This window comes from Bos grunniens, chromosome 2 (genome assembly GCF_055505025.1).
Source record: "Bos grunniens cultivar Pamir isolate PY7600 chromosome 2, Bosgru_T2T1.0, whole genome shotgun sequence".
Lineage (NCBI taxonomy): Eukaryota > Metazoa > Chordata > Mammalia > Artiodactyla > Bovidae > Bos > Bos grunniens.
In genome coordinates, this window is record NC_141166.1 from 19,643,562 (window position 1) to 19,660,099 (window position 16,538).

Sequence of the window (16,538 nt, forward strand, 5' to 3'; positions counted from 1 at the left end):
AGTGGCAATAAATTACCCGAATTATAGAAAGGTCATAAACTGTGCTCTTAAATAGAAACAGCTATTTCTTATTACATCTCTGAGTATTTCAACTCCCAATTATCAGCAAGTAAATTATAAAAACCACTGTGACAGCAGGTGCAGATGTGTTCCTTGGTGTGCTGGGTGTTCATTTCTTTGTTTTTACTGAAAATATTATACATTCATTTCTTGGCAGGAGAAATGATGTCTAGGCTTCCGTGCATACTGAGTTCTCTAAGTGAGGCATTAGTCAGATTGGCGTTTATGAGTCACCAGTCATCTTCATAAGCCAAATCCAGGAATTATAAAATAATTTACTCAGGAAGTAATGGGGATAAATGAAGTTTATCATCCTGGGAAACAGGAAAGTTACCTTGTGAGCTAATGATCTTACTGAAATGAAGTTTTCCCCCCACCATTGATGGATGACTCCACTGTCTTCAAAAACTTGTGTGTGTGACACTTATGAGCAGTGTTAGAATTCTCGATTGTCACCATCTAGCTGTAGCTATAGTATGTGGTAGGGCAGGAAAAGTGCTGTCTACTATCATAGAGACATCTTACTATTAGTCTGTTCGTTTGTTTTGTTTGGTGTGTGCTTGGTCGTGTCCGACTCTGTGATCCCATGGGCTGAGGCTCACCAGGCTTCTCTGTCTGTGGGATTTTACAGGCAGGAATACTGGAGTAGGTTGCCATTCCCTTCTCCAGGGGATTTGACCCATAGATCGAATCTATGTCTCTTGCTCTACTGTTCATGGTATGGTACAAAGCAGGAGTCTACTTTTCTCCTTGGATAGCTTGCCAGTTCACCCAGAGTTCACCTTGCTTATGTCCTAGTCCCTACTCTGCTCTCTCTTCCTCATTCTCATTCCAAAGTGACCTAAAATCCTTTAATTCTTTTTCTCTTCCTTTAAGCCACATCCTCCAAGGGGCCTGGCTTACAGGGAACTTTGGGGGTTAGGGGACAACTGCAGTAGGCTTGGTGGCTCAGTGGTAAAGAATCTTCCTGCCAAGCAGTAGACGTGGGTTTGATCCCTAGGTTGGGAACATCCTCTGGAGGAGGAAATGGCAACCCACTCCAGTATTCTTGTCTAGGAAATCTCACGGACAGAGGAGCCTGGTGGCCTACAGTCCATGGGGTCGCACAGAGTCAGATAGGACTGAACAATTAATACTTGCACTTTCTTTAATTATACTAAATGTAAAACCAAATTTCAGAGGGCTTTGATGACTTCAGTACTGTTTCACTGATCTTTCACATCTAATCAGATCATCAGTTTTCACCCCAGAATGAGGTAGAAAAGATCCCACGACAGAAGGACATGTATCAGCTCTGCCCCTTTGTTTTGTGTGTATTCTTTTTATATCTTCAGTCTGGTGTTTATTGGCAGGAATCTCAGCTGGGCTTTGTTAAAACCAGGTTATGAAACCCATAAATCCATTGAGAAGAGCAAATGTAAACAGTAATATTCTGAGTGATCATAACAGCGAGATGGCTCGTCAACTCCTTTTCCATGGTAGTCTCCTTTGGAGACTTTGAGTTTTGCATGTGACACTGGTCATCTGAGATATGCACTGGCCAGAGGTGCTAGGGTCCATTTGTATATTAAACACGAGCTGTGGTGAGTTTATTTAACATTTTTGAAGATAAAATAACTCTAAATAGAAATTCTAACATAACATCCCTAACCTGGGGGATTCAATTCACACTTCCCAGGGTGTACTTTGGAGACAAAGGACCTAGAGAACAGTGGTAAAGACCTTGAGGCTGCTTCTTGGCTTTGCAGGAGACCATGCCAGGATCATTCATTGATATTTGCTGCTGTTTCAGGAGGAAAAAGTGATAGGCTGGTGTCAGATACTTAGATTCAGACCAGTGCCTTCTTGGGGTCCATGTAGCAGATGAGAAAGTCTAGACCCATCAGGCTGAGTGATGTTCTTAACAAAGGGGTGGAAAATCAGAATTACCATTTCATTTTCTTCATTTCTGGACCAATCCAGTGACACTGCTCCTCCTTACTGTATCATGGGGGAGATAAGAAAAGAAATCATCATCACTCATGTGGATGTTAAAGGCATCCAATGAAACGCAAGCTCATCTTGCTTTGGCCAAGCTCTGAAATTTATTGACAGCTAGCAGGCAGTTATTATAACCAAGAAGTTCATTAGCTAGGGCAAACTTGACATTTGTGGATCAATATGTCTTTGCAGAAAGTAGACGAGACTTTCTCAATGATGAGGTGTTTAGACTTGGGAGTATTTTGTTCTTGTGCAATAGATCACAACACAGGTTTTTGGAATAGAAAGGTGCTAAGATCAGCACTATCTAAAATGCAGAAAATTCAGGATTCTGTGAAAGAAGCATAATGTTATTTTCATTGTATTTGCAGAATAGATGGGTTCTTCACCTAGCTCATCCATAGTGGTTTGACTGCATTCTGTAGGTTTCAGTATTTGACTTATTAACTAATGATTACACTGTGACTGTGAATAAGGTGGTTTGCGGACATTGCATCCTTTTTATTTTTAATTGTGAATAAAGGTAGGTTAAGTGCCTTGACAATAATGTTGAAGCTAGGTTAAGAATCCATGTATTATGAGGGTATGTTTGGTTGAAAGAGAGCTTCCCTGGTGGCTCAGACAGTAAAGCATCTGCCTGCAGTGCAAGAGACCCAGGTTTGATCCCTGGGTAGGAATGATCTCCTGGAGAAGGAAATGGCAACCCACTCCAGTACTTTTGCCTGGAAAATCCCATGTACGGAGGAGCCTGGTGGGCTACAGTCCATGGGGTTGCAAAGAGTCTGACACAACTGAGCGATTTCACTTTCACTTTCTTTTGGTATAAAGAAGCTGTCTTTTCTTTTTCCCTCTTTTTCTTGCCCTTCTTTTTCTCTGTTTTCTTTACTCCACCCTTTCCTTCAGTCCCTTTTCTCTGTTATCACTTGCTTCCTTTTTCCCACAACCCACCTTCCTGCTTCTTTCTTCCTCCTATACCCTGGAACTCATTTGTCCAGAAGATGCACCAGAAGGGCCTCTGATTTGATAGGTTCACATCACTTTCTCAGCCCAAGCAAATCCTTTTGGTCTAGGGATGGAAGGTACCAGACTGGGAACTTTCTTCTGTTATGGAGCTTAACTCAGACTACCTGGACTTCCAAAGGGAATTCGGGTACATTAGCACCGTGGAAAGGGGAAATGGATAGTATGCCACGATAGATCTATGTCTACAGCAAATAGCATCCTTTGTACTGTTATACATGATGAAATGGTGATGTAGAACCTTAGATCTTAGGCCACAGATGTCTTGTTTCTGCTCCAGTTTGGGTTCAGTGATCACCTAATAGTCAAGTGAGTATTTTAGTGAAATTTGGATATGATTCAGGGAGATTAGCAAGAAAGAGGCTCTTGGAACTATTTTGAAGAGTATGGGTTTCAACTGGGTTCTCATGTTGGACAGATAGGGAAGAAAAACTGCATGAGAAATCCTGAGAAATTTAGAAGGACATGAGTGACCTGGCACATGTTATGCTAAGTGATTATAAGTCAGACACAAAGGCCAATACTGCATATTCTTACTTATCAGTAACATCTAAACTAGTCAAACTCATCAAAGAGTCGAATGGTGGTTTCCAGAGTTGGGAAGTGGTGGGGGTCATGAGGAGATATTGGTTAGAGGGTACAAAGTTTCACTTTTGCAAGATGAGTAAATTCTAGGGATCTAATGGTTATCTCTGGGCTTTCTAGGTGGCACTAGGGGTAAAGAACCAGCCTGTCAATGCAAAAAACCTAAGAGACATGGGTTCAATCCCTGGGTCAGGAAGATACCCTAGAGAAGGACATGGCAACCCTCTCCAGTATTCTTGCCTGAAGAACCCCATGGACAGAAGAGCCTGGTGGGCTGCAATCCTGGGGTTGCAAAAAGTCAGACATGACTGAAGCAACTTAGCACACAGTGGTTATCTGTAGTTAACAATATTGGATTGTATTGCCTAGAATTTGCGTAGAGGGTAAATGCTAAGAGTTCTTGTTGTTGTTGTTTAGTTGCTAAGTCGGATCCAACTCTTTGTGACCCCATGGACTGTAGCCCACCAGGCTTCTCTGTCCATGGGGTTTCCTAGGAAAGAATACTGGAGTGGGTTGCCATTTCCTTCTCTAGGGGATTTTCCTGACCCAGGAATTGAATCCATGTCTCCTGCATTGGCAGGCAGATTCTTTACCACTGTGCCCCTAGGGAAGTGTTCTCACCACCCCCCATAAGATAACCTACATGAGGTGATGAATATGCTGATTAGCATTGTTGTAGTGGTCATTTCATATTGTATCCATCTATCAAAGCCGCAAATTGCATATACCTTAAATATATCCCATAAAATCTAATAGGAAAACTCAAATGAACGTTTTGGCTAACCCCATATATGCAGTTTTCATTTGTCAATTCTACTTCAATAAAGCTAAAACATGCTTAACAACATGTTTAAAAGGGCTGAGCATTTTTAGAAGACAACTTGTGTACCCACTGCTCTAGTCTGCACGAGTGATGTGAGCATCACTCCTATTTCCTGCTTCCTTCTGAGGGTCCAGGAGAGCACGGGGAGTGGACAGGGATGGGGACTGCTTTCTGCTCTGACTTGACAGTGGAGGCAAAAGGCCACTTGCTGTTGTTATTCTCTAGGTTTCCAAGAACTTGTTTGCTTTTCTCCAAACACGTGATTTCTCATTTTCAGCGCCTGAGCGTTCAGTGTTTTCTGCAGGGTGTGGTGTGAAGGAGACCCGTGTCCCTTTGTCTCTGGGTGTCTGCACAAAGGAAGAGCTTTGTCTGGTGTCCTCAGAGAAAGGCTGATGTGTTTTCTTGTGATCCATCGAATTCTCTCCTTTGCTTTCTTCCAGTTTCTCAAACAGAACAGTGGAGAGCCTGTTCCACGGAACTTTCAATAGCTTTGATGTGTATATATTTATAAGTTACCTAAGCAAGGTGCTTTATTTATAGAAAGCATAACTCTTGGTTCTGATCTATGGAGATTCAGTTACCTGTGTAACTGATGCACTTGCATTATGCCCAAGTCCACCTGTTTCATTCATCCCTGTGTAGAAGTATCTGGGCGTCTTTACAGTTATTTTGTTCATTTCTGTCTTTCAGCACTTGAAAGTTGATTTACTTTACAGTGTATCGAGTGCAAGCTTTTGTTCATTTCTATGCCTTCATTCAGAAAATATTATATTTAAGTCATTAACGTCTAATGGGATACATCAGACTGAATTTAGTGTCCTTGATTTGAAATTCAGTCTTCTGGTAAGAGATAAATATCATCTTAACTGTTAGAAGTTAACTTAAATATGTTTTATGGGAAAGAATGATAAAAAAATAAATGATGATGCTTTATTTTCCACTCTCAGGGCCCCCAGTTCTTTTCACTAAAGCACATATGTCACAATTAAGCTACTTTGCCATACAAATCTGTGTGGCATGTTTGATAGAAATCATTTAATTTCCTCTATTGTTTCTGAGACTTTCTTATATGTATTAAATGGAGCAACTACTTATGAGGATTCAAAAAAGGGCACAGCCTTCTGAAGTTTATTTTACTTGAAATTGATGACATATGGAAAGGTTTGTGATTAAAGGAAAAGGATCATGAACTTAATTTATTAAAACTCTTACATGTGAAAAATAATCCCTCGTCTTCCACTTGCAGTTTTCCTTCGCTGTTCTGAGCACAGCTTAGTGGTAGGAAATAGCCATTTGTCTTAAGGGAGTTGAATTTTTCTGCTGCATAGACTTTAGTTTGTGGCTCATTTCTCTAAGAAAAACATGTTTACCATAAAGATACATGATAAGATCTGCCATAGGATGTATGAACCTTCTATTTGAAGTTTTTCATCTCTGCAGTGTGTAGTTTTAGGTTAAGGTAGGGTTCATTATGTTGGGTGAATATTTGTCTAAATTTTCTAAGAGGTCAAACAGTACCAGTCATTTTCTTAGTCAATTTATGTCCCTGAAGTTCAGGATAATCAGCTACTAGATTTAAATCAAAGAGAAAGTGTCAATACTTCATTGATTTTTATTTTAGTGGAGGGTAAATAGTCCATTATCCTTAATTCACATAATGAAGTAGAAGAAGCTATTTTCATAGGAAGGAAATAGATTTGGGAGCATTAATATATGGCCAAGTCCAAGAGTGAGAAATATTAGATTTATGAAATGATTCTCTTTATTAACCAGTGAAATATCAGAAAACTCTGTTATACTAGTTATCCCATTGCTGCATAAAAATTACTCCCAAATGAGTGGCTTAAAGCAGCAAACATTTATTATCTCACAGTTTCTGAGGTTCTGGGATCTGAGTGCAGCTTGGCTGGCTGTTTCTGCCTCTAGTCTCCCCTGTGGCTGCCGTCAGTGGAGCTGCTGGCTGGCCTGCAGTGTGGTCTCAACGCTCAGCTGAGAGAACATCCCCTTTCAAGTGCACTGGGGTGGTCATCAGCGGGATTCAGTTCCTTCCAGGTGGCTGGAATGAGGGCCACAAGAGCCTCTCCATAGGGCAGCTCTCCAACATGGCGGCTGGCTTTCGCCATAGTGAGTAAGCGAGAGAGCCAGGGGGACGAGCAAGATACAAGACAGCGTCTTTTTGTAACAAACTCGGAAGAGGTATTTAGAAGCCAGTCACAACTAGATCCGGTCGACACTCAAGGGGAGAGTGAATACTAGGAAGTGAGGATCCTTGGGGGCCCTCTTAGAAACTACTACCACATCTCTGACTACTTTTCAGACCTTATCCCATTAATCAACAAGAATAAATTGGGCTTGCTGTTTACTGTCTAATCATCTGAGTTCTGTATTTCACATAATTACTCTTCGTGCTTTAAAACAAACCTCTCCTTAGCTTCGGCTCTTTGCTGCTTGAGTTTCCTTATTTTCTGAACAGTAATTAATTTAATTGCTATCGTTGTCGTTCAATTGTTGTGTCCGACTCTTTGTGACCCCCATAGACTGCAGCATGCGAACCTTCCCCGTCCTGCACTATCTCCCAGTGAAGTTTGCTCAAACTCATGTCCACTGGAGTAAAAACAAAAAACAAAATAAAAATGAGATGCTTTCTTTGCGGCTGAAATTCCTTCTTGATTCAATGAGATGCTTTCAATTCCCTGCACCGCTCCTTTGACTCCTTCCCTGTTCAGTGTTGCTTTGAGAAGCTAGACCTGCTGGAGACCTGCTGGTTTTTCTGTGGCCATAGATTTTGCTGTAATTACACCCTAAGCATTTTTGTATAGAACTTCTGCATCAGGTGCCACCAAGGAGGGTGCCACCTCTTCATAAGACAGTCCATTGTACTATTCGTTTGCAGACCACAGAGCTCACAATCTGAAGCTATGAAGTACTGTGGTTTTTTGGAAAGTGAAGCTTCCACCAGGGTTGGAGGGAGGTGCTGGTGTATTTTAGGATTGACCAAACCCAACAGGAACCACATTGGAGAGCCCTGTCCAGATCATGAGAAGTAGATATTGGTGTATATGGGACTAGCTAGTCATTGCTGACAGTATCAGCTAGATCTCTTTTTCTGTGTATCAAAGACAAAAAGTAGGCAATTGAGCAAAGTGCTGATTCTTTGTTAGCTAATACTGTGTTAGCTAACATGGATTGCCTGTCCTCCTCCAAGGGATCTTCCCAACCCAGGAATCGAACGCAGGTCACCCATATTACAGGTGGATTCTTTAACATCTGAGTCACCAGGGAAGCCCCGTCATGAAAATACATGATTTCTTCATTACCTTGAAGAGACATTTACACTCCCATGTCAATTACAGCATCATTCACAATGACCAACATGTGGAAACCACCTATGTGTTGACTGACAGATGAATACATAGAATGTGATATCTACACAAATGAAATATTTTTAGCCACAAAAAAACAAGGAGGTTCTCTACTTGTGATAGCATGAATGAACCTTGAGGGCGTAATGCTAAGTGAAATAAATCAGAGAAAGACAAATAGTGTATTGTTTCATTTATACGTGGAATCTCATAAAAGTGAGAAGGAAAGAGCAGACTCATAGATTCATAGAAGCAAAGAGAAGAATGATTGATAGTTACTGGGGATTGAGGGCATAAGAAATGGGAAGATGCTGGCCAAAGAGTACAGATTTTTAGCTATAAAGTGAGTAAATTTCAGGGATATAATGTACAGCATGGTGACTTTAGTTAATAATACTGTATTTATACTTGAAAGTTGCTATGAGAAGAGATGTTAAATGTTCTCACCATCACAACAGCAATAGCACAATGGTAATTATGTGAGATGAAGGATGTGTTAACTCACCTTATTGTGGTAAATATTTCGCAATATATACCTATATCAAATCACCACATTGTACACCTGAAACTTACACACTGTTGCAATTATATCACAGTAAAGCTGGGAAAAAAGAAAATATGATTTCTGAAGTTAGTCATATATGCATAAATCTATCTTTTCGTGTGGTATTCCCTCCTGGTCTCAGTGATCTAGCTAGTGAATTTGGTTGAGTTTGACTTATTTGGCAAAAGTAAGAGATTAAGTCTTTACTTTGCCCATGAGATGTTTGTGGACACAGGATTGAGATTTCTCTATTCTGTGTTTCCCTTCTGTTTATTTCTGCTGAGAAAGAGTGCCTCCTTTAAGATGGGGCATTTCAAAGAGGTCATTGGAGTCAGGGCTTTTCTCCTTTCCTAAATGACAATATGGATGATTTGTGTCCAGGTAAATTGCTAGAAAGATGACACTGTGAAAGTGCTGCCCTCGATATGCCAGCAAATTTGGAAAACTCAGCAGTGGCCACAGGACTGGAAAAGGTCAGTTTTCATTCCAATCCCAAAGAAATGCAATGCCAAAGAATGCTCAAACTACTGCACAATTGCACTCATCTCACACGCTAGTAAAGTAATGCTTAAAATTCTCCAAGCCAGGCTTCAGCAATATGTAAACCGTGAACTTCCAGATGTTCAAGCTGGTTTTAGAAAAGGCAGAGGAACCAGAGATCAAATTGCCAACATCCGCTTTTTCAACATCATTGAAAAAGCAAGAGAGTTCCAGAAAAACATGTATTTCTGCATTATTGACTATGCCAAAGTCTTTGACTGTGTGGATCACAACAAACTGTGGAAAATTCTGAAAGAGATGGGTATACCAGACCCCCTGACCTGCCTCTTGAGAAACCTGTATGCAGGTCAGGAAGCAACAGTTAGAACTGGACCTGGAACAACAGACTGGTTCCAAATAAGAAAAGGAGTGTGTCAAGGCTGTATATTGTCACCCTGCTTATTTAACTTCTATGCAGAGTACATCATGAGAAACACTGGGCTGGAGGAAGCACAAACTGGAATCAAGATTGCCATGAGAAATATCAATAACCTCAGATATGCAGATGACACTACCCTTATGGCAGAAAGTGAAGAAGAACAAAAAAGCCTCTTGATGAAAGTGAAAGAGGAGAGTGAAAAAGTTGGCTTAAAGTTCAACATTCAGAAAACTAAGATCATGGCATCTAGTCCCATCACTTCATGGCAGATAGATGGGGAAACAGGGGAAACAGTGGCTGACTTTATTTTTGGGGGGCTCCAAAATCACTGCAGATGGTGATTGCAGCCATGAAATGAAAAAACGCTTACTCCTTGGACGGAAAGTTATGACTGACCTAGACAGCATATTCAAAAGCAGAGACATTACTTTGCCAACAAAGGTCCATCTAGTCAAGGCTATGGTTTTTCCAGTGGTCATGTATGGATGTGAGAGTTGGACTATAAAGAAATCTGAGCACTGAAGAATTGATGCTTTTGAACTGTGGTGTTGGAAAGACTCTTCAGAGACCCTTGGATTGCAAGGGGATCCAACCAATCCATCCTAAAGGAGATCAGTCCTGGGTGTTCATTGGAAGGACTGATTTTGAAGCTGAAACTCCAATACTTTGGCCACATGATGTGAAGAGCTGACTCATTGGACAAGACCCTGATGCTGGGAAGGATTGAGAGCAGAAGGAAAAGGGAACGGCAGGGGATGAAATGGTTGGATGGCATCATCGAGTTGATGGACATGGGTTTGGGTAGACTCTGGGAGTTGGTGATGGACAGGGAGGCCTGGCGTGCTACAGTTCATGGGGTTGCAAAGAGTCGGACATGACTGAGAAACTGAACTGAACTGAACTGAACTGAAATCACTAGGTTAGTGTATGTGTAAATCCATCCCTGGTGGCTCAGTGGTAAACAATCCACTTGCCAAGCAGAAGACCCAGATTTGATCCCTGGGTCAGGAAGATCCCCTGGAGAAGGAAATGGCAACCCATTCTAGTATTCTTGTCTGGGAAATCCCATGGACAGAGAGCCTGGTGGGCTGCAGTCCATGGGGTCACAAAGAGTTGGACATGACTTAGGGACACTTTTTTTCTAAGGTCGCAGTCAAGCCATGTAGTTAACCTGGGCTTTTCCCCTGGTGAATGGATTTTGAAGTGGAAAGCAGATTCTGATTCCACCTCTTAGGAGTTGCGTATCTGAATCAACATAATCATCTTAGTCTCTCTTACATCATCTGTAAAATGGGAATAATACTCACCTGGGAAGGTTGCTGTGAAGGTCAAATAAGATAGTGACAGGTATATTGTTCAACGTGGGGAATACAGGCAATATTTTATAACAACTGTAAATGGAATGTCACCTTTAAAATTTGTATAAAAAATTAACAAACTTGTAGACACAGCCAGGGAAGGAGAGGGTGGAACAAATTGAGAGTAATGTTGAAATGTATACATTACCATATGTAAAATAGATAGCTAGTGGAAAGATTCTGTATAACACAGGGAGTTCAACATGGTGCTCTGTGACAACCTTCAGCCTTGAGGGATGGGAACAGGTGGGAGGTGGGATGAAGGTTCAAGAGGGAGGGAACATATGTGTATTTATGACTGATTCACATTGTTGTATGGCATAAACCAACACAACATTGTAAAGTAATTTTTAGAATTAATAAAATTCTAAAACATAAAAAATAAATAAAAACACCTTCCTTACAGTTGAAGGATATTTTTTCTTACCAACTAAAATGCTAAAATAAATTATCATGTTAGAATGCAATAAAACTGTGTATTTAAAAATTTTTTTTTTTAAAAATCAGAGACAGTAATAGCAGATGGCAAGTAAAACAGCTATTTCTTTCTTGCTTTTATTTTTATTTATTTTTAAAATCCTCTCAACTTAGCTCAAATACTTTGAGAGATTCTTTTATTATTTTTTTCACTCATGACTTTTGTTTTAAATGCACATTGTCCAGTTTATCACTTTCACCATTTTAAAGCATAACTTTCAGTGGTATTTAGTATGTTCACCCTGTTGTGACTAATTCCAGAACATCATCATGACCCCAAAGGATGTCTCCTGCCAGTTAAGCCATCACCCTCAGTCCCCTATACCCCAGCCCCTGGCAGTCACTAATCTACCTTCTGTCTCCATGAATTTGCCTTGGCTGCATATTTCACACGAATGGAATCATACAGTATGTGGCCTTTTGTGTCTGGCATCTTTCACTTAGCATCATGTTTTCAAGGTTTCTCAGTTTTATCTGCTGTAGCCATTTCACCAATGTATCCTGTATATGAGGGGAAAATAATTCAACATGTGTGCTCTCTGAATGCTGGGCAAGAGCAGGGTCATTTTAATAGCAGGATGAGCCCATAGGAACCATTGAAACAAAGAGAGAAAAGAACAGTGTGAAGGATGCCAGCAAATTCATTTGTACCTCAGCATCTATAGAAATGACTTCTCTTCCCTTGATACACTTCCCTCCATCTTCCCCTGCTTTGCTCTCTTGCATCTCTTCACCCCTTTCTTCCTTTCCCAACCCCCTCCTCCTATCCTGTCTTCCTCCCTCCCTCCCTTCCTTCCTTTTGCTCTTGATTCTCCCCTCTTCATTTTCTCCCTTTCTTTGTTTCTTCATTTCCCTCTTTTGTTATCTTTCTATAAAGGTAGAACTAAAATAGGTTAGTACTAAAAAATTCTGTTGCTGGAGATCTATCCCTAGAGCATAGTAAAAGTAATTAACATTAACCTTTGGGATCAGAAAAAAAGTTTAATACAAGAGCTTGGTTTAAAAAAAAAATCACATTTATCACTTGAAAAGAATATAGCCATGAAAAATTATGCTTCATTGAGTATTTAATGGCAGAATATATGTGTGCATGTGTATGTGTTCAGTTGCTAAGTTGTGTCTGACTCTTTGCAACCCCATGGACTGTAGCCTGCCAGGCTCCTCTGTCCATGGGAATTTTTTCAGGTAAGAATACTGGAGTGGGTTACCATTTCCTTCTTCAGGGGATCTTCCTGACCCAGGGATAGAACCCAGTTCTTCTACATTGGTAGAAAGATTCTTCACCACTGAGCCACTCGAGAAGCACTGACAAATCATATATTTAGAGATAAAATGACCTTGTTTGTACAAAATAGTGCTGCTGTACATCTCCCAGATTTTTAACACACCAAATGATTAGTGCACATAATCTATGTGCATCTTCTAGGAAAAATTAAGGTCATGCAATTGGAACCATCATTATATCATAATATAGGGCAATTACTGGTGCTTTTATTTTTCCTCTTTGTGGTTTTCTTGTCTTCAGAATTTTCAGCAAAGTATATGAATCACCCTTTGGAATCAGATAAAAAAAGGATAATAACAAATCAGATATAAAAGAATAAAAAAGGACCATAAAGAAGGCTGAGCACTGAAGAATTGATGCTTTCACATTGTGGTGCTGGAGCAGACTCTTTAGAGTCCCTTGGACAGCAAGGACATCAAACCAGTTGATCCGAAAAGAAATCAATATTCCAGTGAATATTCACTGGAAGGACCGATTCTGAAACTCAAGATCCAATGCTTTGGCTACCTGATATGAAGAGCTCACTCATTTGAAAAGACCCCAATGCTGGGAAGTATTGAGAGCAGGAGAAGGGGTTGACAGAGGATGAAATGGATGGATAAAATCATCCACTCAGTGGACATGAATTTGAGCAAACTCTGGGAGACAGTGAAGGACAGGGAGGCCAGGCATGCTGCAGTCTATGGGATCACGAAGTGGAACATGATGAGTGACTGAACAACCACAGAAGGATAATGAACTTTGGTCCTGAATGTAGCTAGTGGAATAACTCCATTCTGGGCCATGAAGCCAGAGATCCGTCTTTAGTATAAAGGAGCAGCGTTCCTTGAATGAAGGCTTTGAGATGTGATGATTTTGTCTCCAGGACTATTTGACGGTATCTGGAAGCATCTTTGGCTGTCACAACACAACTGGGGAGGTGCTAGTGGAATCCAGTTGTTAGCTAAACATTCTAAGTGCACAGGGCGTCCTTCCCCTACTTCCTCACCAACAAAGAATTACCCAGCCCACATGTCAGTAGGGCTGAAGAAGAGAAACCTGCTCATTGGTTAGTTCAAATATTTTACATTAGCTCATTGGATCGTATCTGTAGAAAAAGTCATCACTTGGGTTGTCTTTAGTGGATGTTAAGAATTAATTGCATAGAAGGCAATGGAGTAACACTCCACTGACCTCATTATTTAAGGACTTGAGATGAACTCTTTTCTCTTACACTTGTTGTCTGTATGTTTTTTTTTTTTTAATCTGGATGTGTATCTCCTAGAGAAGAAGCCTGGCAATATATTTGAGGTTAGCATGTTGATACTTGCTTAGGTCACAGAATTCCATGGAAGAAAGGAATAAAGGGAACTGCCACATAGAGAGTCCTCAAGTCATGCATAATGAAAGAAAATTCTGGCTGAGGGAATAGTGCCACCTACTGAATTGTGTTTGTGTTTTCGACAGGTTCTAATTTATTCAGGTTGATGCCTGGAAGTGTTACTTTCAATTATTGATCTCCGCATCTTCTTAAGTAGTTACTGCCAGAGTGTTAAACAATATTTAGTTATTATTGGATCAAGGTGTAATTAGAAACAGCTGTGAGCAATTGAATGCCATCCAGCTCCTGAAGTAGCAAACGAAATTGTACTTGAAGACCTCGGATTGATTACTAGAAATTGTATCTGGCAGTTAAAACAAATCCATCTCCAGTTTGAATGCTACCAGGCAGTTCCCTTTTAGGAAGATAACCAGAAAGGTTAAAAAATGCATTAAATGTACCATTTCCAAATATCAACAAGTTTAAAATAAAGAAATTAAAACATGCAATGTTTGCTGCAAAAAGTTGTCAACATTTCATCCCTTTTTTCCAAATTTTTGGCTTTGAGCTTTACTCTCTGTATGTATAGTTTTAAATATCCTCATCTTTTACCCAAGTATTTTAAGAAATTCTACAGTGTAGTGCATATATTTAGATATATCTCTTTAATAACTACATTTTTAGATAATTTGAAAAATTATTTTGAAGTATATATTGAATTGTCAGATAATTTGTTACCATGGTGAATCTCTTTACTGAAATTAACTAGTTTGTCTCATAAAATTATATGCCTCTGTGTAATATGTTAATTCTTGCTCCTAATCAAACATTTAATTACATCATGAGCTCAAATTAATTTGTAACTTGAATCTAGAGCTCATTTGTACAATTTCAAAATGAGTATGTATTGGGGAGATACCAAGAATTTCTAGCATTTTGTTTCAAAGTTTTAGCAATATATACTGATAGTAGACCTGAGAATTTGTGACAGGTTTCAAGTCCAGAAAAGCATAGAGTGATAATGACAACCAAAAGCTGAATTTCTCGTGTTGATTTACTTATTCTGCGCTGTGGGTTTAAAAGCCAGTTTTATCATGATGACTGTTCACTCGATTTCTCTGGGAGGGGACTGCTTGTCACATGAGCCCAGAGGGGCCAGTGTGTGAAACGGACTCCCTCTTCTCGAAGTAGTTGCTTGGGAAATGGGGGCTTGTGGTCCTCAGAGAGTTACTGGAGATGTGATTTAAGAAGATGGGAAAGGACCATGTTCATCTTCTGTTCCTTTACTCTCTAAGTGTAACCTTCTGTTCCTATAGCCAATTTTAATCTTTCTTTCTCCCAGAAGTGAGTAGTGTACACGAGATGATCCTACTAGGTATCGGTAAGTATGAAAAACAAGCCACCATCTGGATTCCTGGGAAACACAGAATACTCAGAGATTGATTCCAAGAACAATACAGATGTCAGTGTCTCTATTGTTTTCTAAGATTGCTTAACGCCCCTCCAAAGAAGGTTTGCTCCCAGATCTCAAGATAACATTACTCATCATTACCAGCTTCTCCGCACTGTTTCCTTGAAATTGCTTAACAGTGATTGATTCTGAGTTAGAGAAATATTTCGTACTCCTTTCAACCCAGACTGAGTCTTGTTTCCTCTTTCAGAAAATGTGAAGACCCTTCAAGAACTGAATTTTGACTGACTGGCCTTCGTGATTTATTCAGAACTGTGCTGACACCTGAGATCTTGGTTTTTAATTGCTAAGTAGGATTAATTAGTGGAATTCATGTCTTGCCTGAGTATTTCGTGGTGCCTCTTGGGGGAATGGACATTTTGCCTGCGCTATGTAGTCTTACAGGAAATTAAATCCCTTCCAAAGTCTAGCTGCCATGGTCATTTTTATGTGTGAGGGGAATTCTTAACTCTTTTCTTTTGCATAGAGCAATCTGGTCTTTATTTACAGTTTATTTATGCTCAGATGTTAGAGGTTGAATTGTGTCCCTTCTAAACTAATATGTGGAAGTCCTATTTACCCAGAACCTCTGAATGTGACTTTATTTAGAAACAGGGGAGTGGTTAAGGGTAGTTAGTCGAAGAGAGGGTATATTGGAGCGGGGAGATCCTCATCAGATGTGACTACTGACCTTATAAAAAGGTGGAAACTTTGGGCACAGACATGCACACGAGAAGAACGCCGTAACAGGCATAACTGTTACGGATAACAGGATAACTGTTATCCTGCCACAAGCCAAGGAAATTCCAGAACCCAGGCTGGAGATCTGCAGCAGACCCTTTCCTGGCACGGTCCTGCTGACAAGTTCTGCTGACAAGACTGGACTCCAGTCTCTTGAACAGTGAAAGAGTAAATTCTGTCGTTTAAGCCACTCAGTCCATGGCGCTTCGTTACGGCAGCCCCAGGAAACTAACGCCCTAGATGGTAGGACCATTGTCATTTTTAGTTGAGTTCTGCTGCCTTTTATGAGCAAGTTCTTTGTGCTAGAGTTGAGCTAGCTGCTTGTGACACAGAGAGAATTAAGCTTTCCAGGAGCCCAGTCTCCTGAGAGAGGTGGGCAGGACCTGGGGAGTTTGATGTGCCTGTGAATGGACCCAACTTGAATGGTCCCATAGTCACCAACTTGAATGGACCCATGAAATTGCCTCAGAAGCTACTAGTCCCCTAAATGACTTACTCAACCACACTGCACAGTGACGATTCAGTGATGATCTGCTCTCCTCATCTCATCTCCACTTTACACTAGTAGAAAAGCACTTTCTACTGCCTCTCATCTTTCTTGAGGATTATAATTTTTGCAGACATCTCAATCAGT

The 16,538-nt window shown here is 40.4% G+C and overlaps 1 protein-coding gene across 4 annotated transcripts in view; it reads left to right on the forward strand.

Moving 5' to 3' along the window:
- Window positions 1-16,538, forward strand: part of PID1 (phosphotyrosine interaction domain containing 1) — a 265,880-nt gene that overhangs the window by 135,136 nt on the left and 114,206 nt on the right. The window contains exon 3 of one of the 4 annotated variants that reach the window (XR_015141163.1): window positions 15,375-15,593. The exons of the other annotated variants lie outside the window; for them this stretch is intronic. The gene's annotated coding sequence lies outside the window, so the exon portion shown is untranslated. Of the gene's footprint in view, window positions 1-15,374; window positions 15,594-16,538 lie in introns of those variants that run through there. 4 annotated transcript variants of the gene reach the window in all.